General features: G+C 36.7%; 1 protein-coding gene across 2 annotated transcripts in view; it reads left to right on the top strand.

Annotated features, from left to right (window-relative positions):
- The window catches only part of LOC131073115 (uncharacterized), a 210,099-nt gene that overhangs the window by 92,177 nt on the left and 100,977 nt on the right, over nucleotides 1-16,945 (top strand). The window lies entirely within an intron of this gene.

Genomic DNA, 16,945 nt, shown 5'->3' with positions numbered 1-16,945 from the left:
TGTTTCTGAAGAGCACACGGTTATATTGAGAGAGATGGGGTGGGGGGTGAATCAGTATAACAACCAATTTAAATATTTTCAATTTCAATTACAATTATATAACTTATCTCATTAACATATTCATTGCATACCAACATTCATATGTGATTTAATTAATATGAACACTAGTAGAACACAAGATATATACATGGAAACCCTTACGGGAGAAAACCATGGTAAATCAATGCTTTTATATGAATATCTTCTTTTACAATGTTCGTAGGCACCAACCCCTAACTCTGTTTGTGAGCACCAACCCACTAGAAGCACCAACTCCCAAATCTGATTATGTGAGCACCAACCCACTGGAAGCACCAACTCCCACTTCTGACTTTTGTGAGCACCAACTCGCTGGAAGCACCAACTCCTACTTCAGAATTCGTGAGCACCAACCCACTTCACATAAATTGAATTTCCACCTTGACACTGTTGCTATAACAACGGATGATGGACAATTTGATCTTTTCAAATCTGCCTGTTTTCCCTTTCTCAATTGTATATTCCCTTCTTCACAAATCTGCATATACAACTGTCTCAATTCTCCTTCACAAATCTGCTGTAAAGTCTTTCTTACATCTGCTATAAATTCTTCCTAAATCTTTCCATAAATCTGCTCTAAGTCTGATCATAAATAAATATTGATTTCTTTAATTAGTACTGCACATTCTTCATCTTGAAATCTGTGTATACTTCTATTCAAGGTTTATCATAGAAAGAAATTCAAATCCATCATAAGTCTGCCACGATCTTCTGCATTTTCTCCTTTATCAAATTAGCAATCAACTTCTTTATCTATTAATTTAAATCTGAAATATCCTTAACATAACACTTCTCTTCCTCAAATACATCTCTTCTTACTTTACACACACATACACAGCAGTGTAATTTTTGTTCCAGAATTTTTTCTTTAGCATTGTACATCACCACCTTAATATAGTGTGTATATTAATTGTTTTTTTCAGATTGACACAATACACAGCACACCTCAATTCTCATGTTTTGTTCCTTTTTATATCTTCAAGTTTCTTTATGAAGAGAGACATCTCTTCATATTAATCTCTATACGAGTCACGTCTTTTTACAAACTATCTCTTCATTAAAAAACATTTTTAATATGCTTGAAACTGAATCGCACCTTTTCTTTAGGTTAATAAATATCTCTTTTACTTAATACATCTTTTCATTTATTATTTCTTTTCTTATCTCAAGCGCTGCCTTTTGAACTTGAATAAGACAAAAGACTTTACCTTTTTGTCTTCTTAAACAAATCGCTGCTTTAATCTCTTCCTTAATAAATATATTAATATTTTCTTCAATGCTTGATGTCTTTCCTTAATCGCTTCATACCCTTCACTTAAATAGTCACATACCTTTTCATTAATACAACTCAGATTAATTTTTATGAGAATCGCACCTTCTCATGTATAGTTGCTTTTATGTTAATAACACAAAAACTTATGTTAATACCATCGCACCTTTTGGACATATTAAGAATTGTACCAATCTGATCATTATTAATATTTTTAACAATCTTCTCACCTCTTGGGAACTTAGGCAAGTTGTCTTTAAATAATCATTACTTTTAGACATGTGAATCACTATTGTATGTTAATTGTTATTAGACGTGTAAATCTGCTGTATGTTAATTGTTATTGGACGTGTGAATCACTGCTGTATGTTAATTATTATTTAATATTTTATGAATCGTTGATTCCCAGCTCTTGACAATATACGATTGATTTTCTTCAGTTGCTTTGTTGTTCGAACAGAGGTATGAATTCTTCCAAATATTGATGTGTGTCAATGATGGTTCCCTGCCTTAGATGTAGTTTTCAGTCATGACCGCTACCATGTAATAGACTCCATACTGCTGGCAAGATGATTGCTGATAAAGAAGAGATTCATCTGAACATATTATTTGATATATTCAGCCTGGTTCAAAATATTTCTGACAAATAAATGTTCATTATTTGACCTTGCTTATTAGGATTCGGAGGTTGCAGATAACAATAAGCAGACCAATCTGTGTATAACTGAAGCAAGGTTCGATAATATCTCACAAAAGATTAAACTCATGAACCCAATGAATCCCAATCTGTGAATGATTCGATGGCCTTCAAAAAGAGGCAACTTTAATTCACATATAAATATCTCCATCTTCTGAACTTTGACATATGCAGACCATGCATATCTAACAAGTCATTCTTGTCTAAAATAACTTTGCTGTCTGAAGATTATCATGCCACCATGGATTATCGTGCCATCATTTGCCACTAACAGACATGTGCATTCTGCAATTGCCTATTATCCTCATCTGCTCTTTTATCCTGCATCTACCAAACTAGGATTTCACATTACACAATATTTGCAATGACATAAATTCTACATCTCTATGTTATCTGTGCTGAAAGTCGCATCTATACAGTATCATCTTTGCACCTCAACATTTTGACATCAATGACAATTTTGTCTTCTTATATTTGACATCAACGACAACATTTCCAACAGTTTTTAAAAGAAACAAATTGTAAATAGAGATAGAAATAGAAACAAACTAAAATAACTAAAGTACACTACATGACCATTAATTAATAATTAAATACTCTAATACCCTCCCTTAATGGTCATCCTATCAATTACCCTTACAAAAGACTTGGCATAATCTGTAGGTCATTTGGCCATGAATGCATAGAAGGCTGCCCCCTTCTCCTCAGAACGCTCTGCAACATGAGCTTGCTGAGATCCTCCCTTGGTTTTGCAAAACTTCTGGATATGACCAATTTGCCATAATCGTTCTACCACAATCCTTCCAACATGATGCTGGGTAACAAAGCCATTTCTCCCTTTATTCAGAGACATCGAGATCGGCTTCTCAAAACCACAATTTTTGTATGAAAAAACCATGCAAAAAACCCATCATGATTTGGAAAAAAATCAGAAAACCTAAAAAACAGGTACACACCATGATTTTTTGACGAAAAAATCAGAAAACCCTCTAGCAGAGAAAGAACCCACAATTTTTTTGAGTGAAAAATTTGTGCAAAAAGCAAACAGAGAAACCACGATTTTTTAAAAGAAAATCGTGCAAAACCCTCCATGATTTTTGAGGAGAAAATTGAACAAAACCCCCCAATCTGCTCAAAAAATTTACTCAGGACCATCACAAGTAGTAAATAGAAATAAAAACCCTTGAAAAAAATTCAAATTTTATTTTTCTAAAAAAATTGCCAAAATTAATTTTTGCCATGATACCATGAAATGGTAATTGCTTTATTGATTAAAGAAAATGAAGTTCTACATATAGGCAATCACAAGACAATGTTTCCAAAAGAAACAATTGTAAATATAGACAGAAATAGGAACAAACTAAAATAACTAAAGTACACTTAATGACCATCAAATAATAATTAAATACTCTAATGTAGTGGAGGCTAAAAAATCATAAACTCATTTGTAATTGCATCTTCCATGTCAGGATCAATGAAGAGTTTAATAAGAGCTTTCATAAACTCTTTGTCGACTTTTGCATCATAGTATGGTGGCACCCTTGTTGGCATAGCAAAGGTTTCTTCATTGTAATATTTGGGAGTCAATGTGAAGATGAGAAGATGGAGTGGGGCGTTCATTTTGTTCTACTGCTCAACACAAATTGATTGCACCTCTTTGAAGAAGGTTTCTTCAGGATTTTGCTCATATGCATTTATGATGGATTTCATCTTTTAAATTACCAAGTTGATGCCATTGTAAACTTCTCCCAAACATGGCTTACCCATGTTATTAAAGTGAATCATACTTTGTCATGTCTCCTCCCTAGATGGATTGACTAGTAGAAAGAAAAAGGTGTTTTTAACACCAATTTAATCTATATTTAAAATAAATAAATAATAATAATAAACTCAAATAATTTTTTTGAAATTTAATTTTGGGGCTCTTTTTTGGGCTCAACCTATATTTAATAAATAAAATAAAATAAAAAACTAAGTTTGGGCTTTATCTTTTTAAAGGGTTCATTTGAGGAGTCTTCAATGTGTTTATTTGCTTGGGTATTGTTGTGACTTTTTCACACATTGCCCCATTGCAAATGGGGACCCTCTAGTTTTTGCGTTTTAAGGTTGTGTCTTAAAAAACATCTTAGGTTTTATTACGCAAGTAATTGGTAAAAAATTGAATGTAATATTAACAATGAGCAAACGCTCAATAAATAGGATTACAAAGAATTACAAGAAGGCAAGTTTCTAACAAGAAACTGCCAATAAGATCGAGCAAGATCTTATTAAGATATTTACACTAAGTTTACAATATTGAGCATTAATAATAAAATAATAAAGTATTATTCTAATACCCTCCCTTAATGCTCAATCTATCAACTACACCAATAGACCCCCTCAATTTTACAAACTTATCTGGATTGAGGGGTTTGGTGAAAATATCTGCTGACTGCTCCGAGGTAGGAACATACAGCAACTGAATGGATCCATCTTCAACCAACTGCCGAATGTAGTGACAATGAAGTTCTATATGTTTGGTTCTTTCATGGAAGACTGGATTCTTGACAAGTTTGAGAACTCCCTGATTGTCCGAAAACAAGGGAGTCGGACCTGCTTGAGATATTTGCATATCTCCAAGCATCCGGCGAAGCCAAACTGCATCACAAGCTGCCTTAACAGCTCCTCTATACTTTGCTTCTGTCGAAGAGAGAGTCACTGCCTGCTGCTTCTTACTAGTCTAGGTGACTGCACCAGATCCCAAATTGAACACATATCCAGAGGTTGATTTCCTGTCATCAACTGAGCTTGCCCAATCTGAATCTGTGAACCCACTGAGTCTAGGATCATCACTCCTAGTATAAAGAAGTCCATAATCCATGGTGCCTTTCACATAGCGCAGGACACGCTTCGCTGCTACCCAATGATCACAGCCCTGGGGCCGTCATGAAGCGTGAGATGTAGCTCACTGCAAAACTGAGGTCAGGTCTAGTGGCAGTGAGATAGATGAGGCTGCCCACTAGTTGCCTGAATTGTGTTTCATCTACAAGAGAAGAATCAAACTTGGCTGACAATTTCAGATTGGTCTCCATAGGTGTGGAAGCAGGTTTGCAATCCTGCATTCCAAACTTGTCAAGCAAGCTTCTGGCATACTTAGACTGAGAAAGGAAGATGCTGCTATCAGTCTGCCAAACCTCAACACCCAAACAATAATGAAGAAGTCCTAAATCTGTCATATCAAAAGTGCTGCACAAATCCTGTTTGATTTCTAAAATCAAATGTGCTGAATTCCCAGTAATGATAAAGTCATCCACATAGACAACAAGAAAGAGAATATCATTACCAGAGTGTTTGATATACAGATTACTATCTGAAGGACTACGCTGAAAGCCATGAGCAACCAAGTACTGATCAATTTTTATGTACCATGCTCGAGGAGCCTGTTTAAGTCCATAGAGTGCTTTCCAGAGTCTACACACTTGCGGTTCTGAACCGGCAACCTTGAAACCAGGAGGCTGCGTCATGTAGACTTCTTCTTGCAATTCACCATTGAGGAAGGCACTCTTCATGTCCATCTGATGGACTTTCCAACCATACTGAGCTGCAATGGCGAGAAGAATACGAATAGTACTCATCTTGGCAGTAGGAGCAAAAGTCTCCTCATAGTCAATGCCTTCTCGCTGTGTGAATCCTCGAGCAACTAATCTGGCTTTATATTTATCTAAGGTACCATTTGCATGATACTTTACCTTATATACCCATTTACAGCTAATGGGTTTCTTCCCTGGAGGAAGATCTGAAAGAACCCAGGTGTGATTCTTCTGAAGACTTTGGAACTCAGTATCCATTGCCTGTTCCCACTCTGGAATCCCTTTGGCCTCTACATATGTTTGAGGCTCGTAGATATTGTGGATGTTAGCCATAAGAGCAAAATTAACTGTGTTTTGTTGTTTGCCCTTATTTCTGGAAGTTCTACCCTCAATGAGCTCATCAGGACGAAGAGCACTGATGGTCTTAGCCCACCATTTAGGTCGAAGAGTAGATGTACCAACATCAGGAGCAAGAGGAATAACTAGAAGAGGAAGCGGATCAGGATCAGGAGTAGGAGGAAGATTAGCATCTTTCGGAGGAAACTCAGGTAGTGCATCATCAAATACATAATTTACATCATCCCTCCCATCAGGTGAACCGAATGGAAGACATATACCCAAGTCAGAAGCCTTCAAAGGCTGATCCTCAGAATGTTGCTCAGACGAGGAAAGCTGAGATGGTCCTCGTTCTTCATCAAAGACAACATCATGACTGAAGATAAGACGATCAGAGTCTACATCAATCAGTCGGTAAGCCTTATGGTTGTCACTATACCCTGTAAACATGAGCTTCTGACTCTTGGAATCCAACTTAGTGCGCATGGCATCAAGAATCCACACATAAGATAAAGAACCAAAAACTTTCACATGGTGGATCCTAGGTTTGCGACCAGACCATGCTTCCTCTGGAGTCTTATTTTTAACTGCATGAGTGGGTGACCTATTAAGAATATAGACTGCTGTGAACACTGCTTCTGCCCAATATTTCTTAGGAACGTTTCTATGTTCCATCATAGACCTAGCCATTTCTGTAATGGTGCAGTTACGACGTTCTACAATGCCGTTTTGCTGAGGGGTGTATGGTGTGGTTAATTGACATTTTATGCCATGTGTATCACATAAAGTAGAGAAAGCAGAAGAACAAAACTCACCCCCATTATCAGACCTAAGAGTAATAATAGAAGAACTAGACTCTTTTTCTACTAAGGCCTTAAATTTCTGAAATACAGTAAACACATGATTTTTTCTTGAGGAAATACACCCACATTTTACGACTGAAATCATCAACAAAAAGCAATAAATACTTGCACCCAGTAACAAAAAGTAGTATTCATAGGACCACATACATCAGTGTGGACCAGCTGCAGTACCTTAGAGGCTCGCCATGAGTCACCATCCTTGAATGGTGTCCGGTGCTGCTTCCTGGCCTGGCAAGCTTCACAAATGCGATGATTCTGAGTCCGAATATTAGGTAGACCATGTACTAAGTCTTCCCGAACAAGGTGTGCAAGATAATGAATGTTCAGGTGACCATATCGCTGATGCCAGAGACAACTGATAGATGAAGATTTAGCTGCGAAGGCATGCTCAAGAGAATCGCCTGTATCCACAAGTCTATATAGACCATGATCCTCAATGCCAACAACTACAGTAGTGCTAGAAGCACGATCAACAATTGAGCACTTATGTGTACTGAAAACGACATCCAGCTGAGGAGAATGCCACATAATCTGATTGACAGAAAGGAGGTTAAGTTCCATACCAGGAACATAGTACACATTGAGGAACATAAGATTCCTCCCTCCAGACTGTATCTGAACGTTGCCCTTGCCGACAACAGTGTACTCTTCACCACCTCCAAAAATAACTGAATTAGTGTAGGGAGAGAACTCCACAAACCAGTCATGCCTGTGAGTGAAATGACGAGAAGCACCAGAATCAATGTACCGGGCAGAAGACTTCACATGATCTGTAGGTCTTTTAGCCATGAAGGCATAAAAGGCAGACTCTTTTTGCTCTGTGTGCTCAGCAACATTGGCTTTAAGCTGAGACCCTCCCTGCTTTGGCTGCTCGGAAGTCAATCTGGTTCGACAATCTTTGATCATATGACGAAATTTGTGACAGTAATTGCATTGCACCTTCTTTTTCGTGGAACCATCCTGAGACTGATAAGAGCCCTTCTGCTAAAAGGACTGGGATGACTGGGATTTGCCTTTATCCTTGTGAAAGGATTTGGCAGCAAAGGCATGTTTTGAGGAGGCTGAAGTAGCACCGCTAACAAAATTGTTGTTTCCAATGATCCTGCTGCAAAAGTTTGGTGCATAACTCTGGAAATTTCAGATCAACATTAGTAGAAGTAATGTTGAGAGTCTCTATAAAGTGCTCATACGGTTTTGGTAGACTTTTCAGAGTAATGACTACCATATCCTCTTCCTCCATTTGCCGACCAATAGCTTCGAGCTGATCTCGAATGTCCTTAATCTTTGTAAGATGCTCTTGTAAGGACATGCATTCATCCATCATAATGGAGAACAACTGATTCTTTAGAAAAAAGGTTCGACTCTTGTCGGATGTCTCATGCAACTCCTTCAGATGCTTCCAGATTTCTGCAACTGACTTGCCGGAAGGAGTTTGAGGTAGCTGGTCATCTGTAACAGAGAGCTTGAGAAGCATAACAGCTTCTCGATTGCGGTCATCAAACTTGTCGTGGTCAGTTCCAGGTGTTTGAGGATGAGACTCTGTGCCCAAAACAAGATTATCTAGGTGGCGATATTCAAAAATAGTTAGCATGCGCTGCTTCCAGGTGTTATAATTTTTCCCATTAAATCGCTAATTGCCTTCCAACATCAAGTTGGTCAATGACGCCATCTTGCACGTTTCCCAATGCACAAAAAACGAAAAAACTGAGAAGAGGTGCTGGCACGGAATTGAAAAAATTCAAATCCCAATGCAGAAACAGAGGCAGATGCAGGTATGGACTTCAAAAAATGTACGACGGGCACGAATTTCAAGAAAAAATTGTCGGTTGACCCAGAAAAATCCGAAGACAACCCAGAAATCCTTGCGAAAAACCCAAAAAGAATTTGTTGTCGGAATCTAGTTCCGTTGGCTCGATAATTGAGGCACCCAGAAAATTCTGACGACGACCCAGTTGAGATCTCGAAAAACCCACCAAGAATTAGCAATCGGAAAAAAAATTCGACTTGATCTGAAGGGCAAAAACCCTAGTCGAAAATGCAGATTTCCGTCCAAAAAATGGCTGAAAAAACTTTGCAGGCGGCAAAAAAATCACGTCGCGTGGTCGCGTGAAATGTAGGACAAACGGGTCGCGGGAGAGGGTAGAAAATAGCTAGAAAATAGCTGAAACCCCTAGTAGCTGCAGCCAAAAGAATCCGCCAAAAAACAAAATCGCAAAAATAGACTGTAGAAGACAAAACGTGATTTTAAATCACGTCATTGTTCATGAGCAGAAAGAATGATGCGAAAAAACCCTCGACCAATCCACACGAACCAGTAACAATTTCGAATAAACATAAATTTTTCAAAAAAAAGACTGTTAAAAAATTTGTGACAAATTTTTAATTGAAAAATTATTTCGAAAATAACCAAGGCTCTGATACCATATTATTCAAGTACTTGGTAAAAAATTGAATGTAATATTAACAATGAGCAAATGCTCAATAAATAGGATTACAAAGAATTACAAGAAGGCAAGTTTCTAAAAAGAAATTGCCAATAAGATCGAGCAAGATCTTATTAAGATATTTACACTAAGTTTACAATATTGAGCATTAATAATAAAATAATAAAGTATTATTCTAATAGGTTTTTGTCTCCGATTTCTTTTGTCTCTGCAAATGAGTCAGGGTTTCGAAATTTGGGGAAGTCATCAAAGTCAAAAGGTGAAGGAATGGTCAAATGGACATTCTAATGTTATGGATAGGCTCAGATGGGTCGAAGGGGTAAAATCCCAATTTCTCAGGGTCAATTGTGACAACTTGCCTTTATTAGGGATTTTTCTTTTTTGTTTTATTTCTAAATTTAGAAAGTTTTGTTTTTGGCATTTTGGGGCCAATCCGGGAACCTAGTTTTTCGACCTGTGTTTTTCTAAAAATAGAAAGTTGCTTTTTTGGGAAAGTTGCTTTTTGCTTTTTTCGAGGTTTTGGATTGTTTCAGGTTTAGAATAAGTGTCAAGTTAGAAGAATCTATCCAGAATACGCCAATTGTGAAATAATTTTCAAAACCAGAAGATGCATTCCAGGAGAGCTAAGTTAAAGATCATGATGAAAAGGCTAAGATCAAGGGAGTTCACTGTTCATAACACCAAAATCATCTGTCCTTGGTGAAAATCTCCAGTCAATATGAACTCCACTCATGGTAAGTAAGAGGTTTCCTTGTTCCATAATGAAGTCCGCCCTTGGCATCTTGTAATCTTCCTCAAGGAATGATGAAGTCCGCCATAGCATAACCAAATTCTTCCTTGTGCATGTGTCAAGTTCGCCCTAGGGGTGGGTGTCAAAGTGACTAAGTATTGTGGAAAGGTTTGAAAGTTTGTTTAAGTGTGGCAACATCTTAACAACTTCCTATCAAGAGAGCAAGTCTGCCCATCCCAAGGTGCAATAATTCTTGTTGACTTGCAAAGTACGCCTAGGGAAAGGAGAAATTACTTAACCTCATACCAAACCCGCCCCACCTCAAGCAAAACTTCCTTGGGAGCAAGTCAAGTCTGCCCAAGGAGTGGGTGAAGAAAGTAGTTAAGTGTTGGCACTTGAAATGGGAAAAGATTTAGAAGTTTTGGTTAAGTGTAGCAAATTTCCAAGACACTTAGCAAGTTCGCCTAGGAAGAAGCACAAATTCCTTGAAGAGGTACCAAGTCCACCCTAGGAAGGGGTAAGAAAAGTGTTCAAGTGTTGGCATATTGATGAAGAGGAAAAAGTCAGAATTTTGGCTTAAGAAAAGTGTTGTGTTGGCATATTGATGAAGAGGAAAAAGTCAGAATTTTGGGTTAAGAAAAGTGTTCAAGTGTTGGCATATTGATGAAGAGGAAAAAGTCAGAATTTTGGCTAAGTGTTAAGACATGGAAAGAATTTCCAGCCAAATGATCAAGTCCACCTAGGCAAAGGAAAAAATTCCTAATCACACATGAATTCTGCCCTTGGGACATGAAATATTCCCCAAGTGCTAGCAAAGTCTGCCCTACCTAGATGGAAAATTCCCAAAGCACTGGCAAAGTCCGCCTCCCTTGGCGTGAGAAATCAATTCCTAGTCACGTGCGAAGTCCGCCCTAGGGGATGGAAAGAAATTGAAATAAAGCAAGTGTGTAAGGCACAAAAGAATTCGCCTAAATGGTGTATGCAGAAAAAAAAAAAAAGCAAGGAGGAATTCACCAAAGTTGAAGAGGCTTCTAGAATGAACCAATGAAAGAAAATTGCCAATAAGTTTTTCTAACTCTGATTTTTTCGCTTTTCAGACTTTACTTGGTCTGATTTTGAACTTGATTTCAAGAATTCAATAAAAAAATCAGAGTTATCTTTCAAAATTTGTCATGCCTCTTTCCCTAACTTAGGAATTTTTCGTATTTTCAAGTAGTTAATGTCAGCTCATGAAGAGATTTCTAGGAAGGTGAAGATGAAACAAAAGAACCAAGTGGAAAGATGATTCCACAACGCATGGAAGGACAACATTCACGCTTCAAGGTGGAATCCAAGGATGAAAGGAACAAAGAAGAAGGACTTACACTTCATCAAAACATTCAAGATGATCGAGTCATCCAAGAATGAAAGGCTCTACATCTACCTTGGATTTCTTTTGAAAATACAAAACTCAAAAGATTCCACACCAAGGAGCGAAAGTTCAAGATGCAATGAGAATGGAGAAAATGTTCTAATCATCTGGAATTTCCTCTGGAAATCCAAGAGTAAGGGTTAATACAAGGATGTAATCTCGGTTGAGGAATGTTGCAACATGAAGTCAAGAACTCCACCTAAGAATCCAAGTCCAAGGCTAGGAATTGCATGATCAAGGAAGGAAGATAGTTTTAGAAGAGATATTGCATAAGGTATCAACACTTCTTCATGATGGGGAATTAGTTTTAGAAGAGATATTGCATAAGGTATCAACACTTCTTCATGATGGGGAATTAAATTTGCAAGGCAAGCTGAGGTGGCATCCCAGTCATCAATCAACCAATCCAAGGGTTCCAAGTTAGATGTGTCTAGGTATAGTGAAGCAAACTCAATAAGTGAAAGCTATTTTCTCATTGGTAATCCAAAACATTGTAATTTTCTCATTGGCGAAAAGGAGTTTTTTTGCAATTCACCCAAATTAGGGGTTTATCTGTTTAATCTTGGCCATTGATCTTAAATCAATCGAGGCCGTTGCTTTGTAAGGGGGTGCCTATATAACCTCCTCTCATTTGTAAAGGGAGAGATTTCTGAGAAATTGTCGTAATAATACTTCTTAAGTGCTAAGACATTATTCATTGTTCAATTGTTGGTGAATTTTGTCTACTTTTGCAAGTTAGCATGGTCTCTCGGCTCTCAATAGAATAGATTTCATTTTCAAGTTGATAGAGTGAATGGAGGATTTTATAGAATTGCTCAATGTGGAATGATGTGTTCATACTTTTGATAATTGGATGATTTTCAATTATCATGCAAAGTTAGCCTAAATTAGTAAATGAAATTTAACTTCTATTGCTTTATTCATTGTTCAAGATGTTGGTGAATATGAGTGATATGAAAATCTTTTGATTTACTCAGAAGATTGCACCGTTCTTGTGTTGTAGTTGAATTTGATGAAGCAAGAATTGGTTTTGGATTCTACTTTTGCAATTTCCATCTTCAAAGTTCATAGGACTAGCTTAAGATTAGAAGTAGCTTCCTAAAACCTCATCCTTTTGCCTTTTTTTCCAAGTCTTAGTAGAAGTAGGATTGAAAAAGGACTCATTGCAAAGTTATTTCAAAAAGAGAAAGTTATGAGTGTTAGCAATCAACAAAATCCTTTGATTGATTCACTCCTCGAACAATTGTGTAAGTCCCCCTTGAGATTACCAACATATCACAATGAACCAACTGAGATATCCGCATGAATCTGGAACCTTGGAGTCATCTTTGTGATCACATAGTCCATCTGTTTAGCACATAAAATATCTCTACGCATTTTATTTTGAGTTGCACGTGCATAAAAAACACACCAACATGTATATGTTTTCATTTATCAGGATCATAGGAGATGGTTTATTGGGCTGATTTCCTGATATGGGAAATGTATTTTGTTTGATTTTCTTTTGTTTGAGACGCTTACATCCATGTTGGTTACATGTTACATATGTTGAGTTTGATCTTTTGAGATTGAATGGATTGTGTGTTGTTGAAGCTTTTCTTTTGGGGTTCTAAAGGAGATCATACAAAGGAGGCCCTATGTACTCTAGAATTGATGCTTATTTTGTTATTCATTATAAAATTCAAGCGTGTTACATAAGGAGGCATCCCCACTCCTAAAACCCTTATCCTTGTAAGTGTAAACACTTACAATGATATCAAATGTTTTAATGGTCTCCAACAACAATGGTGTAGCCTCCAACATTGTCAATAAATTATATAAGTTAAAATAGAAGGTATCTTTTGCATATTAGGGAAAATAAGGGCATGGGAAGGGTTTGTGGGACCCCCATGCTCCCTTAGAAACCAATAAATATTTGCCACATCCATTTAAAAAAAATTGTTGAAATATATATTATTTCCTATAAGGGATGCTTGGTCATCCTTAGGACAATTGAATGATGTTTGAGATGTCCTTGGTTGCCTTTGGGATGGCTAGGCATCCCTTATAAGTTTCCCGACATCCCCAAATGTTGGGACATGCTTTGAGACGTTTCCTAGTTTTTCAGTTTGAATGGGACAGCTAAGGGACATCCTCTAATGTCTTGCTATTCTTGAAACACCTCAAGAAACATGGACGAGTGTCTAAGGGGTGGGGACGTATTCCCTTGTAACACATATTTACTTCTAGTCTTTAGTTAAATGTTATTATATTATAGTATACTATTTATTATTTAATAAATACTTTGAAATACAACTTAATAATGATTAAATTAAATATTTAGTATAGACTTAATATTAAATGCAGATTTAATAATGTTTTTAATATTCATTGTACTCTCAAATAAATATTAGTTGTGTTTGAATGTTAATGTTTTTCCTTAATTTGACTATGTTAACTATGTTTTCTAATATTCATGTTTCCCTTAGTTTCAAGATCTAGTTAGTGTGGTAAAAAACAAAAGGTCGTTTGTTTGTTTAATAAAAAACATGGAAGATGCAATAAAAAAATGAACTTGAATAGTCGTCTATCATCAACTGCCTACAAATAGATGAAACACATCTTTTGTTTCATCATGAACTTGGAAAGTGTAACATACCTCTATTCTATACTTAAAAGAAATATAATACTATCTATATCATGAAGTAAATTGTAAAGCATTCAATTAAACATAACTGCTTCAGCTGAATATGAAACCAACTAACTAGCGAACTGCTATTCAACATAACATAAAAATAACTGAATCAACTAAAGAAAGATAAATGAATATATATATTTTGTATTGTATTAGAACATGAAACATAAACCCATTATTCCATTTTTCTACGAAAATATTCAATATGTCCATTTCTTTTCTTTTTAAAGAGAGGAGTATAGGGTTCAGAATTAACAACTTCAATTAGAACTTTTTGTTACAAGCCTCGACATTGTCTAGAAGAGGAAGAGCATCATAAAGGGCTATACCTCCAACCACAGACCTGGCAGTCCCCTACTCACTTTCCAATTGGAAGTGGCCCCACCCTTCACAAGGGTGCAGATTAAGGACTTGATCTATTTGCCATTTTGCCATTTGAGCTTGCTGTTTAGAACCTACATGAATCTAGTCTGTCACACACTATAGGTACCCCGTAACTAGTATGACCATCTGACTAGTAAGAGTATTTGGTTAATATGAATTGACGGTCGCATTCATTGAATAGTGCCGAATAGTGCCACCTTGGCCAAGGTTTCTAATTCCAAGCACATAAAACGTGCAGTCAGTATTCACCACCCTTACTTGACTGAACATACAGGGGTACAACTGTCTCTCAGGATACAAAACATTAAGGCTCAACTATCCCACTAGACTTCTATTCAAACCATCACGTGTTTACTGAAATTTATGGTTATAATGACTTTCATGGTAATATGATATTAATTGACCAGCCTACTGCTGTTTTCCATAGACACTATCTGACAAAACTTATCTAAGGAAATATAAAATAATACATCATTCACAAATCTCTAGTTCAGCTGAATAGTACATCACAAGACTGAACAGTTATCACAGTTTAGGATTTACAGCTGTATAATTTACAGTATGATTTTAACTTAGTTCATTTTTTGCATTTAATGATGAAAAGTCTCTTCTTTCAGGTTTTGTATTCTTTATTTTTGATGATATTCAACGTATGAATTTAGTTGCAGTTTATTTTATGACCTAGAGCTGGTTGGGTGGAAGGTAAGTATTGAACTTCTAATGCATGCATAGTATAAAAACTCAGACGATCACACATTTTAATACACTGATTCAATTCTCTGATAAACTACTCGACTTACCATAGACAAGCTATTCAAGCAATCCTATGATTCTTTCTTGTTACCATTAACCATCAGCTAGAGCAAGACAATATTCTGATTTGATTATCATTAATCATTAAAGATACTTGCTTCATGATTAGTAAATATATTAAATTATTAATAAAACTTTGACATTTCCTTTGGATAAGATATGTAAACATGCCTGTATATCGATGAGCAAGTAGATGAAATGATACCATAAATGCAATGCCAAAACCACAAAGATGACAGAACAGTGACTGTATTATGATTCCCTCCTTGTGAACACGAATTTAAACCTATGAAAACAAAACTGAGAAAGAATTCAGTATCCTCTACGATTGATGTTTTTTTCTAAATCCCTGAATGATGGATGAGCGGAAAGGCAAAAGTAGCTTCAGTCTTTGAAAAAAATGAGCTTAATAAAAGATAAATAATGCAATTAAGAAACCGCTCCAAGAAGATGTTTCACCCATTGAAATGGAAGGAGCAAGAAGCAACTCACATTTGAGGTGGCGTTGAGGTGTTAACACCCCTAACAAATCTTATAATCAAATCAAGGCATCAGCTTACGTAGCCGAATAAATAATTCATTTGAAAAATATTATTTTTCCTTTTCATTTTAATATATAGATGTATCCTCATTATGTGCCATGTATCATACATATATTTATATGTATATACGTATCTATATTTGTACATTTTTCCATATTAGTTGGATGTACGTATACATGTACGTGAATATATATATATATATATATATATGTATATATATATATTAAATTAGTGAGATTATCTATTTGAAAATAGTTATGATATATATATATATATATATATATATATATATATAATTCAGAGAAACGAAAATCGCCCGAAATCGCCCAAACTCGGCGAGTCCGAGTCCGAGTCAGGCCAAACGAGTCCCAGGGGCTCGGACTCGGACTCGGCCGAGTCTGGAGAGTAAACTCGCCAGACTCGCCGAGTTGGCGATTTTGGCTCAAAATCGCCAGACTCGCCGAGTCCTGAGCCCCAGACTCGGCTACTGGCTGGGTTAATAAAATGACAAAAAAAAAGCATTTTAAAAAGTAATAAGTTTTTTTGGAAGGGCGAAATTTGACATTTTGGTCTCTCCGTCAGGATTATTCTATGGAATATAACATTTAAGTATAAGTGACATTTCCTTATATCTTTCTTCTTTCTTATACTTTAAGTTATATTCCATATATACTGTCAGGATGTTTGAGAGTGGTTTCGGGCCTCCAGGAGTTATATTGCAAAATCTAGTTTTTGGAGGATTCTTCAGTTTTCCAGACTTAGTCAAATTTCAGGATCAGGACATTCCAGACTTAGCCAAATTTCAGGGCATTTGAAGATCAGGTTGACATTCCAGACTTTATCACTCACCAACTTGACCTAGCTCGGACCTTCAAGAATGATACTCACTCACCAAGCAAGACCCAATTAGCAACAAGAGCAAAACCAGGCCCTAAGGAAGACTCTCAAAGAAACCCTAATTCAGACTTGTAATAAGTTTTTTTGGCCTCGCGGGGCGCTGCCCCTCGACCTCGCCCTGTATCGCGACAGGAAGCGCGCAAGGGGTGCTGCCCCTTGACCCCACCTTGGGGGCACTGCCCCCAAACCCCCGTCGAAAAATATGGGGGAAACTGTGTCGATAGAAGTAGAGAAAAT

The sequence above is a fragment of the Cryptomeria japonica genome, chromosome 7, assembly GCF_030272615.1.
Source record: "Cryptomeria japonica chromosome 7, Sugi_1.0, whole genome shotgun sequence".
In the NCBI taxonomy this organism is placed as follows: domain Eukaryota; kingdom Viridiplantae; phylum Streptophyta; class Pinopsida; order Cupressales; family Cupressaceae; genus Cryptomeria; species Cryptomeria japonica.
The sequence above is the reverse complement of the archived record's forward strand: the minus strand, read 5'-3'. Positions and strand labels throughout refer to the sequence as shown.